At 41.7% G+C, this 14,771-nt stretch overlaps 1 protein-coding gene across 1 annotated transcript in view; it reads right to left on the minus strand.

Moving 5' to 3' along the window:
- The window catches only part of NDNF (neuron derived neurotrophic factor), a 55,131-nt gene extending 40,681 nt beyond the window's left edge, over positions 1–14,450 (minus strand). The window contains exon 1 of the mRNA XM_074228335.1: positions 14,368–14,450. The gene's annotated coding sequence lies outside the window, so the exon portion shown is untranslated. The remainder of the gene's footprint in view (positions 1–14,367) is intronic.
- Between the last annotated feature and the right edge of the window lie 321 nt (positions 14,451–14,771).

Below are 14,771 nucleotides of genomic sequence, written 5' to 3' on the forward strand. Positions count from 1 at the left end.
AACTGTATTAGACCAGCTATGGATTATGCTATCCCCCTCCACAGGAAGAAAAATAAAACAAAACAAAACACACATGCACACACACACATGCACAAACAATCCTTCAGAATCTGATGAACACTTTATTAAAAAATATCTCTTATGTATCTTTTTCCCTAACTCCTAATTCCTCATACACAAAATTACTAATTTGTAAATATGTTTAACAAAATATGTATGTACAAGGCTAACCTGACTGTTCATTGCTGAGGAGTGGGGAGTGGGAAGGGGGGGTGGAAGAAAATTTTATAACTTAAAAATGTACATGTTCACATGGATGAAAATAAATAAAAGGGTGGCTAGATGGTGCAGTGGATAGAGGACCAGCCCTGGAGTCAGGAGTATCTGAGTTCAAATCTGGCCTCAGACACTTAATAATTATCTAGCTGTGTGGTTTTGGACAAGTCACTTAACCCCATTGCCTTGCCAAAAACCTAAAATAAATAAACAAACAAGCAAGCAAATAAATAAAAAGAAATGCATGAACTATCCCGCTGGTTAAAAAAAAGAAGAAACTGAGTTTAAAAATATCTAAATTCACACATAAAATGAAGAAATCTCATGAGTTATAAGAACACCAAGAGGTCAACTAAGAAGAAAACAATTCCACAGTAAGTACAAGTAGCTCTTTTAAAAAGAGAAAGTGGGAGCAGAGCCAAGATGGCAGCAGGAGAAGAGCCTCTCTTAGGTGCTTTCTCCAAAATATTTCAAAAACCTTAAATTATGCCTCTAACTAAATTTTCAAGAGACAGAACCCACAGAAAGATTCAGAGAGGCAATTCTCCAGCCCAAGATAACCTGGAAAATAGTGGGAAGCTCTCTTCCACAGGATTAGAAGAGCAGCACAGCCAAAGGGAAGGAGCTTCCACCTCCTAGGAACAGTGCCAAGGCACTTGGGAGCACTGGGTCCCAGCAGTAGAAGCAGTTACCTGACCTGCACCCCAGGGAGCACAAAGCACCACTTGGAAGATCAGCAGGGAGACCTCTGCCACAGTGAGTGTGAAGCCTAGGTCCTCAGTGCAGCATAGCCAGTATTCAGTGCAGCCCAGATTCCAGGAAACAGAAGCAGGCTCGTGGAGCTGTTCAGCAGGAGTCTCCAGGAAGCTGTGCCCTGAGTGCTCAGTCCAAGGAAGGTAAGGGAGTGGAGGGAGACTGCTGGGCTCTGTCCTCTATCCCTGGAACAGAACTCTGGCTGTGACCATGTTCAGACCCTGATCATAGTCTAAGCCCCCCCATAGAGCAGGTATACAATGCCCCCCCCCCCAGCCTCTGGGACAGAGGGGTGAGATTGTGGTCATTCACAGACCAGGAAAGCAGTCATCTCACACACTGAGTTCCTTGGGGGGAAGGGTGTCTCAATAAAACTCAAAAGCTCAGGAAGCACCCCAAAACCAGACACAGACTGGGGAAATGAGTAAACAGGAAAAAAAAGGAATCTGACCATAGACAATTACTTTGGTCCCATGGAGGATCAAAATACTCAATCTGAAGATGAGAAAGTTAAAGCTTCTGCATCTAAAGACCAAGAAATATAGAAGTTGGGTTAAGGCTAAGACAGAGCTCAAAAACGACTTTGAAAATCAAGTAAGGGAGATAAAAGAAAAATTGGGAAAATTTGAGAGATGCAATAAAAATATGAAAATGAAGTCAGCAGCTTAGTCAAGGAGATCCAAAAAAATGCTGAAGAAAATAACATGTTAAAAACTAGTTTAGGTCAAATGGATAAAACAATTCAAAAAGTTATTGTGGAGAAGAATGCTTTCAAAAGCAAAATTGGCCAGATGGAAAAAGAGATAAGAAAGTTCTCTGAGGAAAATAAATCCTTCAGATCTAGAATGGAGTTAAAGGAAGCTGATGACTGTGAGAAATCAAGACAAAATACTTCAACACCAAAAGAATGGAAAATTAGAAGAAAAGATGAAATATCTCATTGAAAAAACAACTGATCTGGAAAACAGATCCAGAAAAGGTAATTTAAAAAATATTGGGATACCTGAAAGTCATGATCAGGAAAAGGGCCTTGACCTCATTTTTAAAGAATTTCTACAGGAAAATTGCTCTGATATCCGAGAAGCAGAGGGCAAAATAGAAATGGAGAGAATCCACTGATATCCCTGAGAAAGAGATCCCCCCCCCCAAAAACAACCCCCAGGAATATTATAGCCAAGTTCCAGAACTCCCAAGTAAAAGAGAAAATACTACAAGCAGTCAGATGGACACAATTCAAATATTGTGGAGCTGCAGTCAGGATCACACAGGACTTAGCAGCAACTACATTAAAGGCCTGTAGGGCTTGGAATATAATATACTAGAAGGCAAAAGAGGTTGGAATGCAACCAAGAATCAACTACCCAGCAAAACTGAACATCCTCTTCCAGGGGAAAAGATGAACACTTTCAATGAAACAGGGGGCATTTCAAATGTTCCTGTTGAAATGACCAGAGCTGAACAGAAAGTTTGACCTTCAAGTACAGGACTCAGGTGAAGCACAGAGAGTGGATGAGAAGGGTAAACTATGAGGGGCTTAATGATGATGAAATGCATGTATTCCTGCATGGAAAGATGATACTAATAATACTCATATGAACTTTCTCATTTAATAGAGTAGGTAGAAGGAGCTTTTATAGATGAGGCACAGGAACGAGCTGAATTTGAAGATACAATATATGGTAAAAATGGAGTCAATGGGTGAAAGGGAAATGTACTGGGAGTACGAGAAAGGAGAGGTAGAGTAGGCTAAGATATTTCATGTAGTTTTCACAATGGTATGGAAGGAGAGAAGGTGATGGGGAATGAGGGAGCCTTCATTCTCACCAGAAATGGCTCAGAGAGGAAGCAGCATACACACTCAATAGGGTATAGACTTCTAGAAGAAAAAGGAGAGGAGGGATGGGGGAGGGGGGATAGAGGAAAGGGTAGATCATAGGCAAGGATAGTTAGATATAACACATTTGCAAGGTGTTGGGATTGGGTAGTCTGTCTGGGTGGTCTCTGGGTCTCTGGGGTAGGATGTGGGCTTGGAGCCTCTTGAACGCAGGGCCAGTGTTCTGTCTGCTGCACCACTTGGCTGCCCCACAGCACATTTTTGAAAAGGGACATAGTGAAAGGAAGGTGAAAATATAATATACGGTAGTGGGGAGGAATGGATAGAGGGAAATAGAATCAGTAACAACTGTGGAAAAATATGGAAGTAACTACCATGATGGACTAATGATAAAGAAAGTGATCCACCCTAGACAGAGCTGATGGTATCAGAACATAGACTGAAACACCTTTTTTTCTTTCTTTTACTTTATTTCTCGTGAGGTTTTATATTTTTGTGGGGAAGGGGTATTATGTTTATTCTTAAACAAGAATATTTTAGTAATATGTAAATAAATTAAAGAAAAAAATTTAAAAATATGAAGAAAAAAGAGAAAGCAATGACTTTAAGAATACCAAGAGAGCATGGAAGAAAGGAAGCAAGAGAAAATGAAATTAAAATACTTAATTAAAAAAAGTCATAGATGATAGTTTATAATATAAGATGGAAAATTTTGCCCAAGTAGTAGTCTCTAAGAAAAACAGAAAATTAAATGAAATATATATAATTAATTGATTCAATTGGACTAAAAACCAATATTAGAACAGGGGGAAGGAGGGGACTGAGTTTTTAAATAGGATGTCCTAGTGGCCAAACCCTGTGCCAATCCTTTTTAGAAATATTATCTCATCTGTCCTCACAAAAACTCTGAAAGGTAGGTGTTATTATTATCTCATTTAACATTGAGAAAACTGAACAGAAGAGCCTAAGTGACTTATCCAGGGTCATATAGCTAGAAAGTATCTCAGATCAAATTTGAACATGGGTCTTCTAGATTTCAGGTCCAGCACTGTGCCACCAGTTACTTCTCACAAGTCACAAGATTGAAAAATTAGAAAGGGAAAAGTGTCTACTATCAAATACTGCTTATCTGGAAGATAATTTATTATTAATACAATTGATGATAGCTTTGCTTGACACTGGTGACATAAAAGAGAAAAATGGAAAAGTAATACCTGCCCCAGATCTCTCAAAGTTTATATTCTACTGGAGGACACATGCAAAAAAAATAAACAGATAAATAAATAAAAAATTATTTTGGTTAATTTCTCACCTAGTCTCTTGCTAACACTCTGGTGCTAATAGGGAATCAGAAAAGACATTCTATAGGAAGTGGCATATGAAGCAATCCTCAAAGGAAACTTGGGATTCAATGATTTGAAAGTAAGGAGAAACCGTATCTTGAGATAGCTCAACTTGTGCAAAAATGTAGCAACTAGAAGGGAACCCATTGGCAAAGGATTTGACAATTCAACCCAAACATGAGAAGTTTGGGATTCCATTTTTCTTTCTGATGTCACAAAAGATAAACATCTCAATCTTTGGAGCAGATTTTCTTCCTGTTCAGATAAAAAGCCAAAACTCCCAATATATAGCTTCCTCCCAAGTAAAACTGTTTTTTAACACAGTATCAATGCCAAGACAAAAAGTGAGAATTCAAACTATTCATCCACATTTTGTCCAAAAAATGCCTAGCATCTAGATATCTGGAAACATCTGGATGACTTTTTTTCACACAGAGACTTAATATAATCATATATGTGACCTAAATTTCATCTCTCTGAAAAAAAATTCAGTTTCAAAAAAAGCTCAAAGTGAACTGTCTCAGCACGAGGAAAGTCATTGTGCAATAAATCTCAGGACAGGCTTATTTTCCCTTGGAAACATTTATAATTGATCTGACAATTTTTTTCCTGTTCTTCCCCTGCTCCTCATAAGCCCAAAACTTCATTTTCATCAGTTGGGAATCTAGACTCAATGACAAATCATCACCATGGTTATAAATCAATATTCCCATCTGAAAATAGCTCAGGGACCTTACTTTCCTATTTCAGAATTAGTTACAAAAGAAAGTCAACTTCAGTTGTTGGTGAAGTTATCAGGTTCCAGAGACCCACATGGAGACCAATTTGAAATGCCAGAATCCAAATGAATTGTTTAGAGATATCTTTTTTGCACTAAAACTGCAATCCTGAATTTCTGTTCATACGATTGTTTTCTTTTTGTTTTTTATTCTGTGATCTTCCATCCTTGGGAGACTATGCAAAAATAAGAGATTCTATTGACATAGGATTTTTTTTTAAAAAAAGCTCTTTCTTGGACTGAACTTTTCAGAATACAGAGGCAGGAAAATATGAATCAGATTTCTGCAAGAATTACTCCTGTTTAAATTTGTCAAAATTGCTCATGAGATTGTCCACCTTCACAATAACCCTGTTTGAGTAGTTCATAGGCTGGAAGCTTCTTGAGGATGAGAGATAGCTCCTATTTGAAGACCTAATATAGTGCTTGACTTGCTCATAGCAATACCATTGAAAATGATGATTAATGGATCGAGATAGAAATTGCAAGTTGTATTGAAACTCTTTTACAGATGGAGTAACTGAGGTAGCAAGGAGATTAAAACTAGGTGCACTAGGGCAGCTAGGTGGTCAATTGACCCTGAAGTAGAGGACCTAAATTCAAATCCAGTTTCAGGCACTAAATAAATTACCTAACTTTGTGACCTTGGTCAAGTCACTTAATCCCATTGCATTACAAAAAAGAAAAAAAACTAGATGGACTGACATCAAGTCAAGAGCTTTTGTCATCACACCGAGTTATCTCTCCTTGAGAAGTTTCATCCTAATAGACAAGAACCTTGTATAAGTTACATAATAAGTAAAATTTGTCCTGGGGTTCCCTTTTCACTACCATTCTGGTCCTGCTGGGTGCCCCAGGCTGCTTCAATGCAAAGACCAAGGAGGGCTAGATAATGCAGTGTTAATTAAGGAAGCCAGACATTCCTTTACATGGGATAAGCCTTTTGCTCCACAATTAGAGATAAGGAATAAAATGGAGATACCCCTGGGAGAACTAACACTGGGACTTGGATGCACATTAAGAAGTAGCTGACATGAGGGTGTAAAGGGCAAAGAACTGGTTTTGATAAAAAGAGAGAGAGCATAAGGCCTCTGAAGGGGGTGGGTGGGAATTTGATACTAAGGTGGAGGGTGGGGAATGCCTCCTCAGAGGGGTGCCTGGGGTACCAAAAGCAAGTATCTCTGGATTTATTACTTTGTCCAGATCTAGGCTTCATCCTAGACTTTTTTTTATGAGCAGAGCTACAAATTCTCAGCTACCAACTAGTCCTCCCTTTCATTTACATTTACAAAGCAAACTTCTTAGGTCTGTAAAATTTTATCAACTCAATGAAATGAAATCCTAAAGGAGTGGGGGAAGGGGTGTATTTCATGCATCAGTGGTAAAATGGGAGAAGGACTTCCTTGGATCAGCCTCAAGTCCAGTGAAAATGTTATTGTTAGCAGGTTCTTTGTGTGTGTGTGTGTGTGTGTGTGTGTGTGTGTGTGTGTGTGTGAGAGAGAGAGAGAGAGAGACAGAGAGAGAGAGACACACAGAGATAGACAGACAGACAGACAGACAAGAGAGACACAGAGAGAGTGAGGAAGGATGTTACAGGGGAGAGAGAGGGAAACAGACAGACAAGAGAGACAGAGTAAGGAAGGATGTTGCAGGAAAGAGAGCGAGAGAGAGAGAGAGAGAGAGAGAGAGAGGCAGCTAAATGCAAAGAGATAAAATATGGAATTAAAAAGGAAACCAATCATTTTGAAATAAATATCTATATTTTCCCCTAATGAATCCAAAATCCATATATCCTAATTAAAAATAAACAACTCTTGTCTTAAAATGTTAATTATATATAATGTTTTTACCTGGTTAAAAATTATTACTTTTGGTTATCATGTTATATTTCAGTGACACGCCCCTTGAATAGGTTTTTGGAGATCACTTGTACAACTGGCCTTTCCATTTGGGACAGGGTCCAGGTAGGGACAAAGGTGCAAAGGAAAGGAGGAATGAATCTTAAGCTCTTACTATGGAGCTCTGTGCTTACTGAACTAAACCACGGCTTACCTTTCTTCCATTACCAAAGTGTTTTGGAGTCAGACTTTGGTCAGTCACTCTATCTAAAAACATTATTCTCTCAAATATCAAAGCTATTTGTACTTCACTTCAGTCTGAAAAAAAAAATCTGATCACAAAATAAGATCATGTATGAAAAGCTGTACAAACCATGAAGCACTACATTCATGTAGTTATAATTGGTAAGAGAATGAGCAGACATTAATTAGGAATATAAAACCAGAACATTGATTAAGTCTGAATGACAAATGTACATATATCCATATCCATATTTTATGTCATAGAATATAAACATTATGTACTGTGACTTAGGATATGTGTAACATGACATAGGATCATAGATCTATAATTATAAGGGACCTAAGACAACTATTTTAACTCCCCATTTTGTAGATGAAGAAACTGAGGCATGGAAATCTAAGTGATAAACCCAAAGCCTCCTAAATAGGAAATGTGAGAATCAGGACTTGAACTAAGGTCCTCTAATACCTTTCTATTCATTCTTTCAAGTGGATCACATTGCTATGAATACTTGCACATCCATGCATCAAAATACCAGTGTGATTTTGTCTTTTAAAGTGTTTCAAATAAAATTACTAAAATGGAACTCAATACATTTTTATTTCTAATTTTGGTTTTTGTGAGGGGGATATAGGATTCTATAATTCTATCAGTTTAATGGGAAAGTATTTTTGATGTCAGAATTAAGAGCATCAAGTGATGATGCCACCTGGCAGGGCTAGATTCTAAAGTGAGAAGGGGGAACAACCCCAGTGATGCTCACTCCTCAGTCTCATGAATTGTATCTTCAATGTGTTCTTTACAAGTCTGAAGATAAGACTAGCATTGCCAGTATCTCCAGTGCAAAAAGAGATTCGAAATTCAGCAAATCCCTTGTACTTTCATTCACCTCCTTATTCTTAGAGATACATTTCTGAGCCATGACTAGACACTCCTACCCATATTATGCTTCCTCCATCAGAGATGCATTATTGCTGTTCATTGGATCTGTTCATTTTTAATCCCAGGTCATTCATCAACATGGGCAAAAAGTCTCCAAATCTCCCACTGATTCATGTGGTGGTAATTTCCAAAGACCAGAGAGTTCTTCCTTTCTAACTCTCAAATGCCATGGGGCCAATTTGACCCCTTGGAGTGTGTCTTTTTATACTTTTTTTCTCAGAAGCATAAAAATTGCTTAAAAAGACATTTATTTGAAGTAATTATGAAAACCACATTTGTGTTGGCTCCCTTTCTTTTATGACCTCTTTAGAGAGCAGAAGATTATGGCAGATGTGTTCTTTGGCAACAGCTGGCAGAGGTGAATGAGCACTAGGCTCAATTTTCTCTTAAACAAAAAGAATAAAATCAAGGAGAAAAACTCACACCATTCCTTTAGCCTTCGTCTCCTCAATTCTCCCATTTGCTGATACAAGCACTAGAAAATAAAATATCTGAATCATGTAGCAAATGCACTGTGTGGGTGTGAACTTTATCTCCTTCATTTTGCATTGACATCAATAAGCTTATTCCTCTTCTAACTATATTTGTCAGCTTGGAAGTTGTCTTTTGCAAAGGTTTCTGGCACTCCATCATTAAAAAGTCTTTCTGTTTGTTGTTCTATTTGCAAACACAAAAAATACAAAATACAGTCCAAAGGCAAATTATTTGATTTTTCAAGAGAGCATTTCCAAGGACTTCAGTTGCTTATGTAGAGGAATTCTTCCATCTCTTTTCTTATTTTTAAAAAGAGTTCATTTCAAGAAATGAAGATAAGCATTTGGACTGTGAAACAAATGCATCCTGGTGTCCCTATCATGATCAGCACTAACCACAGAAATATTTGCTTTAATGAAAAGATAATGAAGGACTTTAGTCCCATCTTTATTTGCATCATTATGGAAAAGAAACTGAATTATGGAAAAGAAACTTCAGGAAGAGTTCAGGAAAAGATTGAAGCATTGCTCCAACAGATCCACAACTTGTTATAAATATAAAGCTGAGAGACTTTCCTGGGAATCTCAAATGAAATGCGGAATGGGAGGGATATTGCCTACCTTGTAACAGAACCCAATGCCCAACTGTTCTTAAAATCACCTCTTCATCAATGAAATGTACACACATTCTCTCTCTCTCTCTCTCTCTCCCCCCCCTCCACTACTAAAATATTGAACTGCTTTTCTTTTATCCCATCTTCAGATTTTTTTTTTTTGCTTCTAATACTTTAAGATGTTAAAACAAGCTGTGGGTTTTGTTTGGCAAAATTAAAATATATACTCCCTCCATCATGTTTTGCAGATGTCATCTGGAAGAAATTCCTCTGTGATTTCTAGACTAGAACTCCGGTAAATTATTTTGTTCACACTAAGACGAAGGAAAGAAAAATGACGGTCCTATCTTCTTGGGCTGTACATTTGGGAAGTCAGGCCCAATGGATGCTTTCACTGCTCCTGGCCCTGAACTGCCTGGATTGCATTGCAGCAGATGCTAGGTATGTTTTCTTGGAGGCCTAAATGTACCCAGGGCAGGCTTTGTTAACTTGAAATGTAAGTGAATTCATGGATCTCTTCCCACAAACTGCTACAGTCACTCCAAAATTATAAGAACAGTTGTACTCTCCTGTGAATCACGGCGTGAGATGCAGCCATTACTTAAAAAAAAAAAAGGTAGGAAGGGTTTGTTGTTTTTCTTTTATTGGCGATCAATATAAGGCAATTAATATAAGGAATCCTGGCTATCATTCTGTGTTTGATAAGAATATGCAATAATAAAGGAAAATTCACTCTGATGAACTGGTGGAGTCCAAAATCTATTTGAAAACAGATCTATTCTAGAAAACAATGCTTAGCTAATGGAAGGAAGAAGGGAAGAAAGTTGAATAGTAGTTTTCAAAGCAAAGATTTTTGTAGACCCAATAGATATGTTCATAGATGAGGTGTTGACCTCTGCTTCTGAGATCGTTATATTATCTCATATAAATACATATGTGCATAACTATGCAGATAAACATTTCTATAACTATATATATATATATATATACATATTTTATACATACCTAAAATATATGTACAAATATATAGGCTCTGAGATAAAGAAAAAAGATTAAGAAAAAAATGAATTCCAAAATGATTATTCCAGGCCCTGCCCCAAGTCCATATAAATGTTGAGGTGATAATATTTCTCAATTCTGACACAGTATTGGCCAATAACACTCACTTTTCTCTTCTTCCTAGCAGCTAGCAGATGGCAATTCACTTCTGGCAAAGTTCACACTTTCACCTGCTGCCAGGGAGGGTGCCTGCTGCTTACAAGAAAACTTGACAAGGGGGAAGGGAAGATGTTGGAGCTCCTCATGGTGCAGGGCCCACATCTTGTCCCCTGGTACCCCCTAGTGAGTTCTCAAGGAAAACTACTAAGAGAGTTGACCTCCAATTCACCTAAATTTCTAGTATTGGGGAGTACGATGGAGTTATGGTGTTCTCTGAAAATTGTAGTTTTGAACACAGCGACATTGTAGTCAGAGTATTTCCCTCATCTATTTGGAGTCCTTTTTCTCTGGATGCTGCAGATCAATGACACCCACCACCACCATATCAGAGAGAGAGAGAGAGAGAGAGAGAGAGAGAGAGAGAGAGAGAGAGAGTTTTTAAAGTTCGATATAGCTCTCTAGATATGAAATTGTTAATAAAATGAATCTCTGAACATATGGAAAATGAGAAATCCATCCTATATACCCCCCCAGACATTACTTGATTAAAGTTTTTAAAATAGCACTGCACCTCCCCCCCTCCATTCTTCTCCCTTTTACTCCTTCCCCTTCCTTCCCAATACACAAAAGGAATCTCAACAGGAAAAGAGCTAAAAGCTAAATCACCAGGTTCTCAACCAGCTGATGTGGTTTCAGGGCTAGCCACTGTGGCTATCTAGAAAGTTACATTTGCCTATGACAATAAACTACCCAGCTTTGGGAAAGCACCATCCTTTCCCACATGAATGTTAATAGGTCCAGGACAAATAAACTGTGAGATCCCCCCCCCCCCCAACCTTCTAAGACCAAAAGAGATTCTTCAATTATATATTTTGTTACTGTCTAAAGAGATAAAAGCTGTATCTGCAAGTGATTAAAAGATGTTTTATATTCATAGCCTTATTTCTATTGAAATAGAGGCATAATTTAAACCACCCATAATTCTAAGCAATTTGGACCCATTACAGTATTCTAGCTTTTTCCTTTTTTGATGATAGTTACTAATTAAAACATAGTGCTATTGCACTGCTTGGTCTGATGCTTTGACATCAAGTTTAGTGAATAAAGAGATGTGACATAAAAATGAAAACAATATCTTAGACCAAGTTGTATGTAAGTTGTTATGTTTAGAGAGTGTGGTACAGATTAAGGACAGGCATTGAAGTCAGACTCAAAGGAGGGTGAAATTCAGCAGTTTATAGGGGCTTGGGTTTTCTTTCCATAGATACAGAAATATTTTTGGAGAAAAATGGGAACTAGTATACCTAGGTCTAGATGATTTACTAATGATTAATTATTCCACCTTCTTGCCCCCCAAAAGTGAGGAGAAAGATACTACTGAAGGTTAAATTAAGGGACATTTTAACATAATTCTAAATATATTTAGATTGACAATGGGAATTGGGACCCTAATTAATTATGCTGCCCAATTTTGAAATTTTGAGGAGAGATACTGAGGCAAATGAGGGCAATTTATAAAATTGCAAGCATATCTCAGAATTCAAAATCATGTGGATTTTTCACTTTAGGAAAATAGTAATATTTTTCCTGGAGGTTAATAAATCCCATATGAAAGATATGTCAGAAAATCATATCTTCCTGGCATTTTCACAGAAATCCCTCTTAGAAAACTTTGCAGCAAACCAATCCATGGAATATATGATATATTTCTCTTTGGTGGTTACAGTTTCAACATCACTTTTAATAAACAATAATCAGGAATAAATGCAGCCTCACATCCACGTTTTTGGTCTTTCTCATATTCTCTGTCTGTCTCTGATGCTTTCTGTCTCTGTCCCAGTCTCTCAGAGTATCTCTCTCCTCCTTCACTCCCTTAAATTTTCTCCTCATTAAGCTCACCTGGGCTGAGCATTACCCTTATCTCTACCAGACTGGAGAGGCTGTGGAGAGAGGAGGCAAGGAATCTTTTGCACTCTACCAACCTAGGGAGGCTGTGGGAAGAGGAGGCAGGGAGAATTGTCCTCTACCACACTGGGGAAGCTGTGGGGAGAGGAGGCAAGGAGTCTTTCTTTTCCCAGAAATCTCCCAGGCTTTTTATGAGGCTCTGGGTGAAAGAAGTAGAGAAAAAAATCCTGGGACTGGGAGGAGGGAGAAAAGAAGGAAGATGGATGGGTGAGAAAGGCAACTCCAAAGTGGGTGCTGCATTAGCGGAAGAAAGCCTCAGCAGAAGTGGGAGGAAAGACCCTTTCCTGTGATGTCGGGCAAGCCCAAGAAGAGAAGGCAAATCATCCAGGAGCCCCACCAAGTCGCCAGAGAGTGCAGAGAAAAGAAATGCGGGCTAGGCAAACTACCCCTGGAGTCCGTGCTCCGGACGGGGACTGTGCGCCCCCTGGGCCTCTGCCCAGGACAGGCAGAGGATGAGAAGGAAGAAAAGGCAGGAGGAGGGAAGAGAGGGAGGAAGAAGAAGAAAAGGAGGCGGAGGAAGAAAAGGGGAGAGACGGCGGACTAGGGGGAAGAGGAGGGAGAGAGAGGAGGATGAAGAGGAGGGAGATAGGGAGATGGGGGAGGAGGAGGAAAATGAGGAAGAGTGAAGGGAAGAATAGTGTCAGTGGGATACCAGGGAATCGGATCGCCTTCAGCCTCTCCCACCGCCCCTCCTGAGGGCAACTACCCAGGTGATCTCCCCCCTCCTCCAGGGATAAGAGGGGAATACTCCGCAGGACCCACTTTCAGACCGGGTTTGGGGAGCCAAGTCAATTGTAGCCCTTCGCCCAGGGTATGTCTTTGCTCAGTTTCTCCAGGAGCTGAATTGGGTCTGAGAGTCTAGCTGCCACCGGCCCCGGCTTCCCGAAAACAGAAGAGGCAGAGAGAGAGTGGGGGGGGGGGGGGGGGGGGGGCTAATGGGACTCAGGAAGGAGGAGGACCAGGAATCTGGCTGGGAGCTGACGGCTCGTTCCTGACTGTAGGCTCTGCCCTTGGGCTCTGCCCTGTGCTTCTGCCCTGCTGCCCTGCCCTGTGGTTCAGCCCTGCTGCCCTGCCCTGTGGTTCAGCCCCATGGCTCTGCCCCGTGGTTCTGCCCCTGTAGCAATGCCCCGTGGTTCTTCCCCGTGGCTCTGCCCCGTGGTTCTGCCCCGTGTCTCTGCGCGGTGGCTCTGCCCTGTGGTTCTGCCGTTTCCCTTGAGGACAAGATGGAAAGGAGGAGTCCAGCCTGGCCCCTAGACTTCTTTGGCCACCCTTCTTTTGACCCCGTGATCCTGCAGTTCCTGCCAAAGAACCTTTCCCCGTGGCGGCAGAAGGCGGGAGGAAGACTCGTCGGCAGGAAGGGGGTTCCCTTCGGAGGTTCAGAGGGCTCCCTCCTTCCCGGCCTCCTCAATTTACCTTAGACAGCTAGGGAAGACCCCTAGGCGCTTATCTCTTCCATCCCGGGGCGCATCACAGCAACTGGCTCCAAGCTTCTATCGCGGATACCTATTAACTAGGTAACCCTGAAGAAGACACTGCCTTTCAGCCTCAGTTTCCTGATCTTTAAAATTAAGACGTTGGACCCGTTAAGCTCGCTTTATGTTCTATGACCTTTTCCTATCGCTCCTCAAGGTGTCAACTTCTCCATCACTTGGGGGGGGGGAGCACAGGTTCTAGGAGAAAAGGAACGGTCTGGTGGGTATCTTTGCACCCCCTCAGTCCCTGCGAGTTGTTTCATTTGGTGAATGATGAGAGACTAAGTCAGCCTCACAGCAGGCGTCGGCACCTTCTGGGTCCTTAAAGTATCAGAGGGGCGTCCTGTCCCTCTCCCGAATGGGGTCCCGACTCCTTGTGGCCCCAGGTTCCTCTCCAGGGGATTCCACCTCTCAGGAAACAAACGCAGCCCGCACCCCCCAGCTTACCGAACCCTCACCCACTTCTGCTTTCCACTGCACCTTGAGTGCCCTTCCTTTCCTCAGTTTCTCTTTGAACTCACTCAAGGGAGGGGTGTGGGTCGCACCTGCTTCCACACTACTTTTCAGACCCCAGCACCCTGGGAGCCAACGTCTCTAAAGGGACCCTTGACCCGGACCCGCCCCGGCGCTCCAGTTGGGGGGTCGGGGGTGCCGGCTCCCCTCGGCTTCGCACTTACCTCTCAGCGGCTGCTGGAGGTTTGTCCCGAGACAAGAAAAGCGACTTCTCCCTGCGGAAGGCGCTCCTGGGGTAAGAGCGCAGCGGCTCTCGGGGCGTCCGAGGGGACCGCTGCCTCCCGGCGCGGCGGCGGCCCAAGTTCGCGGACGACGCAGCAAAGTTCCCCGCCTGTTGGCCGGGTCTCCGGCTGGCCCCCGGACAGAGGGCGAGGGTCCTGCGGCCACACGGAGCTCCGGGCGCGCTGCGGCTCCTTTACATGGCGCGGGGGGCGGCCCGGGGGCGGCGGGGCTAGCCGGCCGGAGAGGCTGCTGCCGTGGAGCCCCGGGGGAGGCAGGCTGCGGGCAGCGGCTGGGGCAGGGCAGCCCGGGTTCCGCGCCTCCCGGCTCGGGCTCCGCTCCGGGCGCT

This window comes from Macrotis lagotis, chromosome 3 (genome assembly GCF_037893015.1).
Source record: "Macrotis lagotis isolate mMagLag1 chromosome 3, bilby.v1.9.chrom.fasta, whole genome shotgun sequence".
Lineage (NCBI taxonomy): Eukaryota > Metazoa > Chordata > Mammalia > Peramelemorphia > Peramelidae > Macrotis > Macrotis lagotis.